General features: G+C 42.2%; 1 pseudogene; it reads left to right on the forward strand.

Annotated features, from left to right (window-relative positions):
• Positions 1-237: 237 nt before the first annotated feature.
• On the forward strand, positions 238-12,081 carry LOC138095002 (ferritin light chain pseudogene; annotated as a pseudogene).
• Positions 12,082-14,230: the final 2,149 nt, after the last annotated feature.

Genomic DNA, 14,230 nt, shown 5'->3' on the forward strand with positions numbered 1-14,230 from the left:
CACTTCCCAGAAATCTGCCTGTTGGGCTGCACCCTGCAGGTCTATCAGGCCTGTCCTTGCCCAGCTCCAAGACCAAAGAACAAGCTTGGCAACCAGTGACAGAGATATCAGTGGTTTAAAACTTAGGGGGAGCTTACATGTCGGAAGCAGGTCCTGAAGCAACACCTCACCACCCCCGTGTGCTGCTGGTGGCCAGGCTGTGGGCAGAACACGGTGGCCGTCCTCGCTCCTCGCAGCATGGGGCGGTTACCAGCTGGGGAAATTGATATCAGCTTGGCACATCGGTTACTGTGGAAACCAGCAAGCTGCATGCCCCTCACCAACCCTTCGATACGCATTGGAGAGTTCCGAGCTAAAGCTAGGGTAATCACCAGCTGAGGCAGGGGCAAACAGGTAAGGGTGAGGCAGGCGAGTAAGGTGTAGGTGACGCAGGTTCTGAGCAAAGCAGGGATGCGCAGAGAGCAAGAGAACAGCCATCTTGGATGGCCTGAACGTCCACCAGAGTTCTGCCTCGCCCATCACTGCATTTTAGAAGTCAGGGCTACAGCGGGTGGTGTTTCTTCCTATTATTCAGAGTTTCTGTGGACAGCAATCCATGTCACTCATTCACACAGTAAAGCAGCGTGTTACAGCCCAACACCATAATAAAGCACAGAACACATGATGATAGCTCTTAGCCTGGCCATGTCCGTGCTCTAAGAGGCAGCCCTCTTATCAAGAGGCTGAAAAGGCCCTCCAAACTCAGGAGCCTAGGAGGGAGGGACAGGACAAAGCCTGACCTATGCTGGCTCTGTGTTAGTTAAGACACCTGGCACAGAAGGGCCATACAGAGTTATTGTCTATGGGAGCTATAGAAATCCACTGCCCTCGGCCTCCAACGCCCACCACTCCTCAATAATCCAGTTCCCTGACATTAAATGTGCAATGACTCACAGCTGTAGAGAAATAGAAACTTACCTTCCGTATGTATATTTTGCATGGGTTTGCGTGACAGGCAGAATAACGCCCCCCTCCCCGCCCAAAGATGTCCCCTGACCCTGTGGATGGGTTACCTTACATGGAAAAAGAAATGCGGCAGATATGACTGAGTTACGGATTTGTGATGAGATGATCTTGGATCATCCAGGTGGGCCCAGTGTAATAACATAGATCCTTAAAACTAGAGACTCTTTCCCACTCGTGGTCAGAAGGAAACATGACTACCGAAGAACAGTGAGAGAAAACGTGGCTCTGAAGAGACACAACCCAAGGAGTGTGGGTAGACTCTAGAAGTTGGAAAAGGCGAGGAAAGGAATGCAGCCCTAGTGACACCTTGATTCTAGCCCAGTGTGACCCCTTCCAGACCTCTGAGGAGAAGAGCCAACTCACTGGAAAAGACCCTGATGCTGGGTAAGAGAAGGGAGCGACAGAGGATGAGATGGTTGGATGGCATCATTGACTCAATAGACAGGGGTTTGAGCAAACTCAGGGAGATCCCGCAGGACAGGGAAGGCTGGAGTGCTGCAGTTCATGGGGTTGCAAAGAGTTAGACATGACTTATCAACTGAACAACAATAGGAAACAAACACAGTCTGGAAGAGTAGTTCGCTGAAGACATTGCCACAGTTTATCTTACTTAAATGCTACAAGAGCTTTCATCACATCTCACCTCCCAGAGGTCTTCTGGAAACAAATTACTCCCTTGCTGTTTAATTTTTCTTTTTCCCTTCACATGTAGGCTGAGGCTTCATCAGACTTATTCCACTGGAAGGCTCCAGCAATACTATCTCAGTGCATAGCCCCCCAAACAGGAGATCAAACCAGTCCATCCTAAAGGAAATTAGTCCTGAATATTCACTGGAAGGACAGATGCTGAAGCTGAAACTCCACTACTTTGGCCACCTGATGAGAAGAACTGACTCATTGGAAAAGACTCTGATGCTGGGAAAGATTGAAGGCAGGAGGAAAAGGGGATGACAGAGGATGCGATGGTTGGATGGCATCACCAACTTGATGGACATGAGTTTGAGCAAGCTCTGGGAATTGGTGATGGACAGGGAGGCCTGGAGTCGCAAATAATCAGACACGACTGAGCAACTAAACTGATAGCCCCCAACAAGAACAATTCACACAGGATGCTACATTTTCTCCCTCAAAAAGGGGAGATGGAGGGTATCATGTGGGGGGCAGCGAATGTATTAACCAAAGACACGCTCCAGGGAAGAAGAATTAAAAGAAGATGTTTTGACTAGCTTGACTGTGGCACTTCATCCCCGGAGTCATTCCCTCAAGTCTAAATTGCCGCTGACTGGGTAGTTTTCCCTCTAAAAGCTTCGGGGATGCCGCGTGTGCTGCCCTGGAGGAAGGCCTGAGGGGAGAAGACAATAGCTGTGAAAGAATCAGAGCTCTCACTCCTAACCACTCCCCTCCCCAACCAGGAAAAGTTAAGAAAACCACCAAATGTGACCTCAGAAAAATGCCTAGTCAAGCAGTTGTTTCGTCCCTGCCTGTTGAACATTTGGGTTGCCCAATGCAAATGTTAAAGCTGTGTTCAAACCAGAAAAAATAAAAATAATAAGCTGTCAGAATAATTACTAAGAACATGCAAGGATTATACAAAGTAAACTGCAGCCTGCAAAAAAGAGAATTGCATGTTAGCTAATTGTTAATTTTAGCAATCGCAGTGGCTAATTACCACGGCTCACATTGACTATTAGCTTGATGCCCCAGCACCTGCTTTCTCCAATGAACAGATTTCTTCATCGCTAGCACAGGAGCAAAATGTGTAATTATTGGCCATCATTGGGGCGATTTTTCAGTGATTCTTTTGTGCGATGTGAATAAAGCATAATGACATATTTTATTAGAGGGCAAATAGCTGTTTGTTAATGGAAATGATTTGAAATCCAAAAAAAAAACTAGAAGCTAGGAGCATGTTTTCGGTATCAGCATGAATTCAAATGTATTTTCTTTTAACTCTTTATAAAAGGAGCATAGAAATCAAATCTAAACTGAGTATAATATATTTAATGATATGTACAAACACAGCATTGATTAATTACCTCAAATGCTTTCACTGGTACACCATTTATTTTGTTTCAGTCATGTGTTAAATTTTAGTATTTCATATTTAAATTCTTATTTCTTGGTCCGAGAGTCTTGGCGAAGCTGACCTGCGTCACACCTCATTTCCTGGAGAACTCTTTTCATTGGTATACATGGCACTTTGGGAGAGCTCTGAAAACCCAGGCTCGTTGCTTTGAGAGCTGACGGACCGGCATCTCCCTAAAAAGATGGCCATGAATTAGGTTATCAACACCCAACTGTCAGCCACTGGGTGGATTGTACGTTGTAAATAAGGTGCCCTGAGGATAAGACTGGAACTCTTTAAAGGCTTGGAAATGACCTTCTTTTCCCTTTCATGACAAAATTATTAGATCTACTACTGGAATCTATTAAGTAATAAAAGCAACGTCCATCTTTAGCTAAGGGATATAAATGACCATATAAGAGTACGTATGTATGTGTGTTTACTTATCTACTGGAAAACAGTACTGCCATTGGTCATAATGCAACATAGCAGGGTCTTTTCTTTCAACTCTGTCCCCGACAAGGTTCTCAAACCTCTGTCTAGCCTCTGTTTTCTTCTTCTACCCCTACCCCCAACCAATTTTTATGTTCTTATAATGGATAATAATTCTAATTATGGTGCTATGAAGTTTGAGTATAAAGTCCTCTGAAACTCTCAAATGCAAAAAAAAAAAAACAAAAACAAAAAAATTCATTTAAGAGTGGATTCACGAAGAATTAATACTAACATGATCAGCTTACCCTGTTGGTTTGATCAAGCTCAGGGGTAAAAAGCTGGTTTGGAGTGTTTAATTCCACCACATATTTATACCTTATTTGTGTGTCTAACTCTGAACACCCTGTGCTGAATTCTTCCTAAACCATGACACAAGAAAAGGCGCCTCTCGTTCTCCACAGCGAAGATTAAAGGGCTGTGCTTGAGATGTGTTTGCCGAGCTTTCGTCACTCCATTCCACTCAGGTTGGATTATGAAAGTTGTGTATTTTCAAAGGTCACTGGAAGGCAACCCACCTCTGTTTCCTGAGTGTGGAGAACTGGCTCCTAATTGCCAGGCTTATTGTTTTATTACCACTGTTTACAAACAGGGAGAAACTCCCTTGAATGGGCATGTCCCTTTCTTACCACAGGCCTCCCCACTAGTTTAAGATGTAGATAAGTTCAGTATTCAGGTTCACTGTTTGACCCATTAAACTGGTATTGAGGTATAATTTGTGTGTTTTCCCAGTACCGTTGCACATAGAATGGGGTTCATTTCCACACGTTTGAATAAATTTATCCAGTTCAGTGAACCTGTTGTGAGGCTCAGCAAAACTCAGTAGGTGGCTTTAAAGTCCTGTAATTAGCCCATTACAGAAAATCTGTACTTTGGATTTTTGCACATTGGTTAATAAGCATAACATGCTTCATATATAAATAACATTACATTAAATGATGCAATATAAAGGAATTAAAGGCCAATGGAGTTAAACAAAATACTTGAAAGAGACCTCAAATTAGCATGTTTAATTCCAACTCACTGCACAGGAAAAGCCTCTGGCTCTTACTGTACAGCGCTCCCCACGAGCTCAGGATGACGCCGGCTGTGTGCAAGGGGCCGGGCTCTCTGTCTGCGTGGCCTAGAGTCATCTGTCGACTCTGTTAAGTTCAAGGTGGGTTTACCTTTACCTCATTTCCTTTCACTTCTAATTATGGACAAGGAGATGAGTTGAGGAGACAGAAGAAAAAATAAACATTAAAAAGAAAAAAAAAAAGATCTTCACCTCTCTGTGGAATGAAATTCTATTTCCATTTAAACATCAAATAAAGTGTAACAGTAGGGTAAACCTGCTCCAATGAATCAAGAACAAGTACGACACAAAGATGAAGTCACCCTATAGTCATATAAAGAGTAACAGGAGAAGAGTTGAACTCCCACTCCTCAGAGAAGGTAAGCTTCCTGAAACCAAGAACCCTGATGGTCTTTGCCTTTATATTCCCCCTCCCCCCAACCTCCACCAGCAGTTCCTTCATTCGTTTATTCACCCCACTGTTTATTGAGCACCTTCTGCATATCAAGCACAGCAACAGGTTTTTGGAAATGGTAAATAAAAGAAACTGTAGAAAAGAAATTGACTAGTCAGCCAAAAATCGATCCTGCAAAATTAATTCATCAAATGATCAAATACCGAATCACTAATTTGTCAGATTTACCAAATGTAATGATCAAAACAAGTTTAACTATTTATACAACTTACACAATTTTTATAGGATAGTCTTAGTTGGTTAGTTTTTATTGGCTTTTTATAGCAGCATTTTGAAGAACCATAATGTATCAAAACCTATGGATACTTTAATCTTCTCATAGACAAATTTTATATTCATAAAATGTCATATTTTACCCAAAATTTTAGTTATTTTTTAAAGAAATATTTAGCCTTACACAGATTTCTTTAACTCATCTACAGTTTTGTCAACTCTTTAGCATTCTAGGATTATTTTTGTCAGTTTCCTAAGATGAATATTGGCTTCAGTATATGATGCTGTTGCTTCATTATTTCCAAGCTCATTTCTAGTTTTACCTACCATTTCAGTATTTTTAGAAATTTTAACCAAGGTTTAAATCCTTTTTTGTAAACTTCAGTTTTATGGTAACATGTAAATCAAATTTAAACTTCTGCCATTCATTTAATCTTGCCAATCCCTTATGAGCCTCTTGACTTCATTTATGCAACTTTGAACCCATGTGCCCTTTTATTTTAGATTTTTTGATGCATTACAACCATGTAAAAGTACTCTAGTTTTCCCTTGCTAGAAAATAAAAATTGAATCTTCAGTTCAGTTGCTCAGTCGTGTTTGACTCTTTGTGACCCCATGGACTGCAGCACACCAGGCCTCCCTGTCCATCACCAACTCCCAAAGTTTACTCAAACTCATGTTCATTGAGTCGGTGATGCCATCCAACTATCTCATCCTCTGTTGTCCCCTTCGCTTCCTGTCTTCAATCTTTCCCAGCATCAGGGTCTTTTCCAGTGAGTCAGTTCTTCGCATCAGGTGGCCAAAGTATTGGAGGTTCAGCTTCAGCATCAGTCCTTCCAATGAATATTTAGGACTGATCTCCTTTAGGATGGACTGGTTGGATCTCCTTGCTGTCCAAGGGACCCTCAAGAGTCTTCTCTAACACTGCAGTTCAAAAGCATCAATTCTTCGGCATGCAGCTTTCTTTATAGTCCAACTGTCACATCCATACGTGACTGCTGGAAAAACCAAACCTTTGACTAGATGGACCTTTGCTGGCAAAATAATGTCTCTGCTTTTTAATAAGCTGTCTAGGTTGGTCATAGCTTTTCTTCCAAGGTGCAAGCATCTTTTAATTTCATGGCTGCAGTCACTATCTGCAGTGATTTTGGAGCCCCCAAAAATCAAGTCTGCCACTGTTTCCACTGTTTCTCCAAGTATTTGCCATGAAGTGATGGGACCAGATGCCATGATCTCAGTTTTCTGAATGTTGAGTTTTAAACCAACTTTTTCACTCTCCTGTTTCACTTTCATCAAGAGGCTCTTTAGTTCTTCTTTGCTTTCTGCCATAAGGGTAGTGTCATCTGCATATCTGAGGTTATTGATGGGGATCCCCGGCAATCTTGATTCCAGCTTGTGCTTCATCCAGTCCAGCATTTCTCAGGATGTACTCTGCATATAAGTTAAATAAGCAGGGTGACAATATACAACCTTGACGTACTCCTTTCTTGTTTTGGAACCAGTCTACTGTTGCATATCCAGTTCTAACTGTTGCTTCTTGACCTGAATACTTCTAATTTCCATAATTGTTTAATTTTTTTAAATATAACCATAATTAATAATCTTTTTACAATTGCTCAGGCTTCCCTGATAGCTCAGTTAGTAAAGAATCCACCTGCAATGCAGGAGAGCCCGGCTGGTTGGGAAAATCCCCTGGAGAAGGGATAGGCTACCCATTCCAGTGTTCTTGGGCTTCCCTTGTGGCTCAGCTGGTAAAGAATCTGCCTGGGTTTGATCCCTAGGAGAAGATTCCCTGGAGAAGGGAAAGGCTACTCACTCCAGTATTCTGGCCTAGAGAATTCCATGGACTGTATAGTCCAAGGGGTCTCATAGACTGAGTGACTTTCACTCTTACTATCACTTACAATTGCTTGGGGGCATGGTAGACTTTTGTTTCTAGCGATTAAATTTTTAAATTTCAGCATTACACATAGGATGAGATTGTTTCACTTGACTTAGTTTCCCCATCTTTCTGAATATCATTTAGGATTCCTCTTTAAACATTTTTACATTCTTTCACCAATCCTTCAAATGCGTATGACTAGCAATTACTGTCTAAGATCCCTGCATTTCATGTGAATTCAGTTACTCTGAATTCCTCTTCAGCAATTTCATACTTAAGGGAATGAATGTCAGATTTGGGGTATTAATCTCTAAGTTTTGGTTACTGGTTATTAATTACTCTTTCTTGAATATTTGATATATACTCTAAAAGGCTAAACCAGTCTATAATCCTTAGCTTTTAACAATCCAATATTCCTTAAAATGCTTAAAATTCCTTAAAATTCCCTAAAAAATTAAAACCAATCAACTAAATCTTCATGGAAATCATCAAAAGCTTTTAAAATATTCTCTCCAATACAACTGGCTGTATGATTTATAACAGAAAAATAACTTACTCTGTTGAACTGGTACATTGCTAAATGTAGCAATAACTCCAAAAACTGGACTTCAGCAAATTATTTTTATAAGTGACTCAGAGCTAAAAATAATGAAAAAACAACAATAAAACAGCCTGGCCCTTGCCCTCATGGAGCTTACAACTGAGACAGGCATGAATCAAGAATCCTATTTCCCAGGTTAATGATATCAGGAAGGCATATCATGGGGGAACTGCCTCATTAGGGAGGCCAGATCTGGAAGCAGAAAATTAACCAGGCAAAGCTGAGGGAAAGTGGCCTTCCAGGAAGAGAGAAAAGTGTGTGCAAGGCCCACACCTACAGCATGGATCCGGAAGAGGCCCCTATGACTGTTGAATGAATGATCTGCTGTTTGAGACTTCAGATTCGATGAGCCCTCCCTCAGAGAATGATCCTCCTTGAAGCTAAGGGGTCCTTTGACCTGCCTCCTGCAGAGTGTGTCAGGGAGGCCTGCCCAGCTAAGATCAGCCAGGGCACAGGTGTGTGCCCTCTCACCCACACAGGGAGGGCTTCTGTGTCCCTCACCCCACCCTTGGTTCTGTCTCAGAGTTTCCCTAGAACAAGTTTTTCCTGTTGAAGAGCGAGAAACTTACTGGCAGTAGCTGAAGGCATTGTCAGCCGTCACCAATTCTCCAAAGACAAGCATTCCTAGAGACTGTTATTAATTAGCTTCATTCTAAATAACCTCACAGAACATCAGCTCTTGCAGCACTTGCCTGATTTTCAGGCTTATTTTCTCAGAATTTACTTCTCTGATGAGGGACACGAGATTCCCTTCTGGGGGTGGTCTGAAATGCAGAGTGCAAGAACTCACCCCAAACTCACAGAATCAAAATTTTACAGGAAAAGGATCTGGGTCTTTTCATTTTAATAACCACACCCCCTCCAGGTGTTGGTTCAGAAGGTAAAGAATCTGCCTGTGATGCAGGAGACACAGAAGATGTGGGTTCAATCGCTGACTCAGGAAGATACCCTGGAGAAGGAAATGGTACCCCACTCTAATATTCTCGCCTGAAAAGAATCCCAGACAGAGGAGTCTGATGGGCTACAGTCCAAAGGGTCTCAAAGAGTCAGATACGACTGAGCAACTAAGCACACATACAAGTAACTTTACATCGTAAAATTTGAGAACCACTAGTATGAATGTGCAATAAATAAAACTTGAAGAAAATATTGTGGCAGGGTTTACCAGATGGGTTTTTACCTGTTACTTTGAGTAATTGTTGGTTTTTCTCTTGCCTTCATGTTGGAAAATTTGGGTTGGGGAAAGGGCATTGCTGGTCTTTCTCTCCTAACACCAAGCCAAATGCTTCTCTGGGAGCTCTGTTCTGGGCTCCATGTATCAGCACCGATTTGCTTTGCACACACACTGGGGCTTAGGGCGTCTGGATCTCGGCATATCCCAGGCTGAGAGCCTCAGCTCCTAGGCGGGCCAGGGGAACATCTCTTTCACACCTGGGCCCACCTCCCTGCATCAGCTATCTCCATGCTCAACTGTGGGACAGCACCTTCCCAGCAAGAGAAATGTCTGCGCCTTCACTCAGCGTCCTTTCATTTCCTAACTGCCCCCCTGGACCACCCGCAGTGTATAAATTAGGTAGAAATGAGATTTCTAGGTAAGCTATTTTGGGTTGACATCCATAGCATTATTGCCCAGAACCCCTAGAGTTTGGTTTGCTCTGGGTAAGCAGTTCCCATAAAGGTGTATAAACACCCACTGAGTTCAAGTGTTCCATGGGAAGTTCACTTAGGAGAGGAGTTAAAGAAAACTGTGAAGCTAGAGAACAGGAAGAAGTATTAAGAGCTCAGATTATGGACTGAAACAGAACTTGGTCATCCTCCTGCTCTTTCCCAGAATTGTAGCATATAAGTGGGAAAGCCATCCAGCTGCTCAGCTTAGTTCCCTCCCAGTGACATGGGGGGTAATAATAGCTTCTCCCTCATGTCATGTTGAGATGATCAAATGAGACAATGTTTATAAAGTCCTCAGTACATCTGGCACACAACCCTCAAACATTTTCAGTTAGCTTTCATAATTTTTAAAATAAACTGACTAGTCCTGCCTGATAACCTGAATGGCAAATAGACATTATAGAGTTTATCTTTAACCAAACAAGGGTACAAAGTGAGAAAGCCCATGATGTCACCTATATTACACACAACCTTCTTGCCTTAGAAAGAGGGACACTTGTAGGAATCTGGTTATTTCTCAAGGAATGAGGCACAACAGAAGCACAAGGGACTTTCTGTGTGTGTACCTGAAAGTTTGGGGGCTCTCTGTTTACAGCTCTTCACCATCAAAATGGGCTTTCCTGGTGGCTCAGTTGATAAAGAATCCGCCTGCAATGCAGAGGACTACCTGCAATGCAGGAGACCTGGGTTCTACCCCTGGTTTGGGAAGATCCCCTGGAGAAGGAAATGACAACCTACTCCAGTATTCATGCCTGGGAAATCCCTTGAACAGAGGAGCCTGGCAGGTTACAGTCCATGGGGATGCTCAAGAATCAGACACAACTTAGCAATTAAATCACCACCAATGATAGATCAATAACAAGGATCTTGCAGGTAAAATTTATTCACTCAAGAGGTATTTATTGTATACTCACAATGTGGAAGGCACTAAATTGGTTTAGACTGGATCCTCCCAAGATGTCTACAGTTACTCAGGATGACGAAATATATAAAAACAACAGAGAGGCTGAAAGACAAGTTGCTTTCACAGTTCAGAAGAGGAACAGATTCCTTTTTAGTAGGACAACAGAAAGCTTCATGGAGGAGACAGCATTTAACCTAGGACTTGCACGAGGAAAAGGAATTAGACAACCGGATGTGGGAGTGAGGAGATACCCAAAGAGAAGGCCCAGTAAAGTCAGGAGGTATAGATAGAAGTCAGAAGAGATACAGAAAACAGAGTCATCTATTAGTTTGAGTGAACTACAATGAGATATTTTTCACTGAAGTTTCCCAAGGAAACTCGAGGTGTTTACTTGGGAGTTCTCTAGGGAAACAAGAAAGCTTCTTTATTAAGGTAGACAGTTAAAACAGGAAGCATCCCCTACATATGTATTCTACTCAGTTTTTAAAAGAGGTTATCCCTTGGTAAGGACTTCCCTGGTGGCTCAGATGGTAAAGAATCTGCCTGCAATGCGGGAGACCTCGGCCCAATCCCTGGGTCAGGAAGATTCCCTGGAGCCCCGGAGAAGGGAGTGGCTGCCCACTCTAGCATTCTTGCCTGGAGAATCCCATGGACAGAGGAGCCAGGAGGACTATAGTCCATGGGGTCGCAAAGAGTCAGACATAACTGAACGACTAAGCATGCACATGTCCCTTGGTAAATATTCCAGGTGAAAATATTGTCATCAGGTTTTTACGGTGATGATATAAAACCTCCAATGATCCAGAGACTAACAGTTTAACATACAACAGATTTTCACCATTTGTGCCATCTTTTTTTCTTTATTTTAATTAACTATAAAGCAACACCCCCCCCCACCCCCCGCATGTACCTCTCAGGATGTGGTGAAGACTTTGTTAGTTGATCATGGCATGAACTGTCTCATGAAAAGAATTATCCAGTAGTGCACTCGTTGGTCCTGCAGCTCTGTCCTTTGTTTCAACAATATATGGACAGAACAGACCCCAGGGACACCCCTTGCTCCAGCCTCAGACCACCCTCCATCCTTTTCAACAGTTGCAACCTTCAGAATCAGCCAATCAACCATCTTTGGCCACTGGAACCAGCCAGTTCTCTGAACTTAGTTCCTTATTACCGATCACCATGAGCTTCCAGGTAATCAGAATTATTCCACCGAGGTGGAGGCCACCGTCAATATACACCTACAGGCCTCCCATACCTACCTCTCTCCGGGCTTCTGTTTCCACCGGGAGGATGTGGTTCTGAAGGGCGTGGGACCACCTTTTCCGTGAACTGGGCGGGGAGAAGCGCCAGGGTGCCAAGCATCTCTTGAAAATGCAAAACCAGTACTGCTGCAAAGCAGTCTTCCAGGACGTGCAAAAGCCATCTCAAAATGACTGGGGTAAAACCCAGGACACTATGGAAGCCGCCATGCCCAGGCAGAAGGGCCTCGACCAGGCCCTTTCAAATCTGTGTAGCCTAGGTTCAGCCCACCAGTCCTCCACCTCCGACTTCCTGGAAAGCCGCTTCATGGAAGAGCAGGTGAAACTCATCAAGAAGATGGGAGACCACGTGACTAACCTCTATAGGCTGACTGGGCTGGTCAAGTATCTCTTTGAAAGTCTCACCCTTAGGCAGGACTGGAAGCCTCCAAGCCCAGCTTCCTTCGGGAAGACCCTCTGATGTCAGGGCTTCCGCTTGAAGCCTCTCTGTGCAGCCAGGAGGCAGTCTTTTTAACCACCCTGGAGCCCTCTCCGAAACCGTGGGCCAAATTGAAACAAGTTTTTTGCGGGGGGAGGGGGAAGAATTACCCAGGTGATCACCATGATTAGAACGTTTGAAATTCCCAGGTGGCGCAGAGCTAAAGGATCTGCCTGCTGATGCGGGAGTCGCAGGAGATGCGAATTTGATCCCTGGGTCGGGAAAATCCCCTGGAGGAGGAAATGACAACCCACTCCAGTATTTTTGCCTGGAAAATCCCATGGACAGGGGAGCCTGGCAGGCTGCAGTTCACAGGGCTGGGAAGAGTCAGACACAATTTAGCGACTGACCACGCACACGGTATGAAAATGCAGTTGACATGTCTGTGTTCTAACATATCAATATATTACACTGTTATTTTTATAACCCTTGCATATACCCCACAAAGACAGGAATGAAATTTTACCCTTAGTCCACTCCACTACATTGTTCTTTAGGAAGTCCAGTAGAAACATTTCAGGAAGGAATAATTAGAAAGAAAAATGTTAGAACTCACAGTCTTTCATTTTATATATACAATTTTAAAATAGATTAATTCTTGCAGTCAATTACCTGGGTCAACTATAAATCATCTTGAATGGTAAAACTCTAATTGTGACTTGTTATTTGTTCCATTAGTTAAAAAAAAAGAGTGAAAATAGAACAGAAATCAGGCACAATTCTTTCTGGGCAGTGGCTATGCAGTTTGTTAAAGTTCTTAAGCATGACCTTTGGGCAAAGACAATAATACAATGACCCAGTACCCTCCCTGGGACTTGTTGTGAGAGAGTGTAGCAAACAAGCCTTGTTTGTAAAGTGATAGAGGCCTGGTATCTGCTGCTCCATGAGAACATCATTTACCCAGATTAGATTAACAATAACTAATTGGGGCTATTTCCAATTTTGCAGTATCACAGGTTGGATTTAACAGATGAGCTAGGTCATTTGCTAATGAGTTGCCTTCATTATAGCATTTGGCAGAAGAATTTTTGGCATCACTTGATGGTCTGAGTAAAAAGTCATGTGTGCTTAGGTCTTAGGTAAAATAAAAATTAGGAGAGACTGTTCTTTCCTTTAGCTAAAAAGTAATCCCAAAACATAATTTTAAAGACCAAAAAAAGTTATTGAGCTAGAAAAGGTGCCTAGGAAAATAATAAAATTCTTGAAACATATTAATTATATTACATTAATTATTCAAACATATAGAATACTTAGGATATGCAAATAAAATGTGTGAAGGATGGAAATAAGAAGAAAGGACTTAGAAGTGTGAAAGAGAACATATAAGAGAGCTGCTAAAGTAGTTAAATCTGGTCAGAGATCTGAGGAAACTGGTCAGTGGGTGAAAGAAACTTCTTTGAACAGCTAGGCTTTAAATGATTATATATTATCTTAAAAATTTCTGGAATAACTTTTGACACATTGCTCAAGTGTTCTTGTAGGGTTTGCTTTATTATTATTTTTATTCATGATGAGCTTACTTCAAATCAATTTTTGCAAGCTGTTGGATTACAAATGATAAGTGAAAAAAAAAATACATAAAACCCCATAAGAAAGCAGTTGGAGTTGGGTGGGCTAAGGGGGATTAAAACAAAATATTTCACTGCTCGGACTTTTACTCATTCCTTTTTTATAGTCTACATCCTAAACCTCTGAGACTCTCTCTGCAGATTTCATAATTTCAGTTTTACCAAACTCATCCACCTTGTAATTATGAATATATGGACGTAATTAACTGAATCACTTTGAGAGAAGGAAAAAGATACCCTATTTAAGGCTAATTAGATGAATCATGAATGCCTGGAAGAATGCATTTCAATAAGGTGAAAAACTTTGGATAAAAATTTAATGAAGCTTCCGATTGCATTTGACCACAGAGAATATTGATAAACATTCATTCCATGCAGATGATTAAATTGTATTGATTTAGAAACTCAAAAGTATCAACACCACCATTGCCTCCAGAGGAGACCTGATTGCACTTACATGTCACATTCATAAAAAACATGGTGCACTAATTGGGAGTCTCCCGCCATCTGCACACTTGCTTCCAGGCGCACATGAAATGATCAATGGGAAAGCAGGGTCAGTC

The sequence above is a fragment of the Capricornis sumatraensis genome, chromosome 19, assembly GCF_032405125.1.
Source record: "Capricornis sumatraensis isolate serow.1 chromosome 19, serow.2, whole genome shotgun sequence".
Lineage (NCBI taxonomy): Eukaryota > Metazoa > Chordata > Mammalia > Artiodactyla > Bovidae > Capricornis > Capricornis sumatraensis.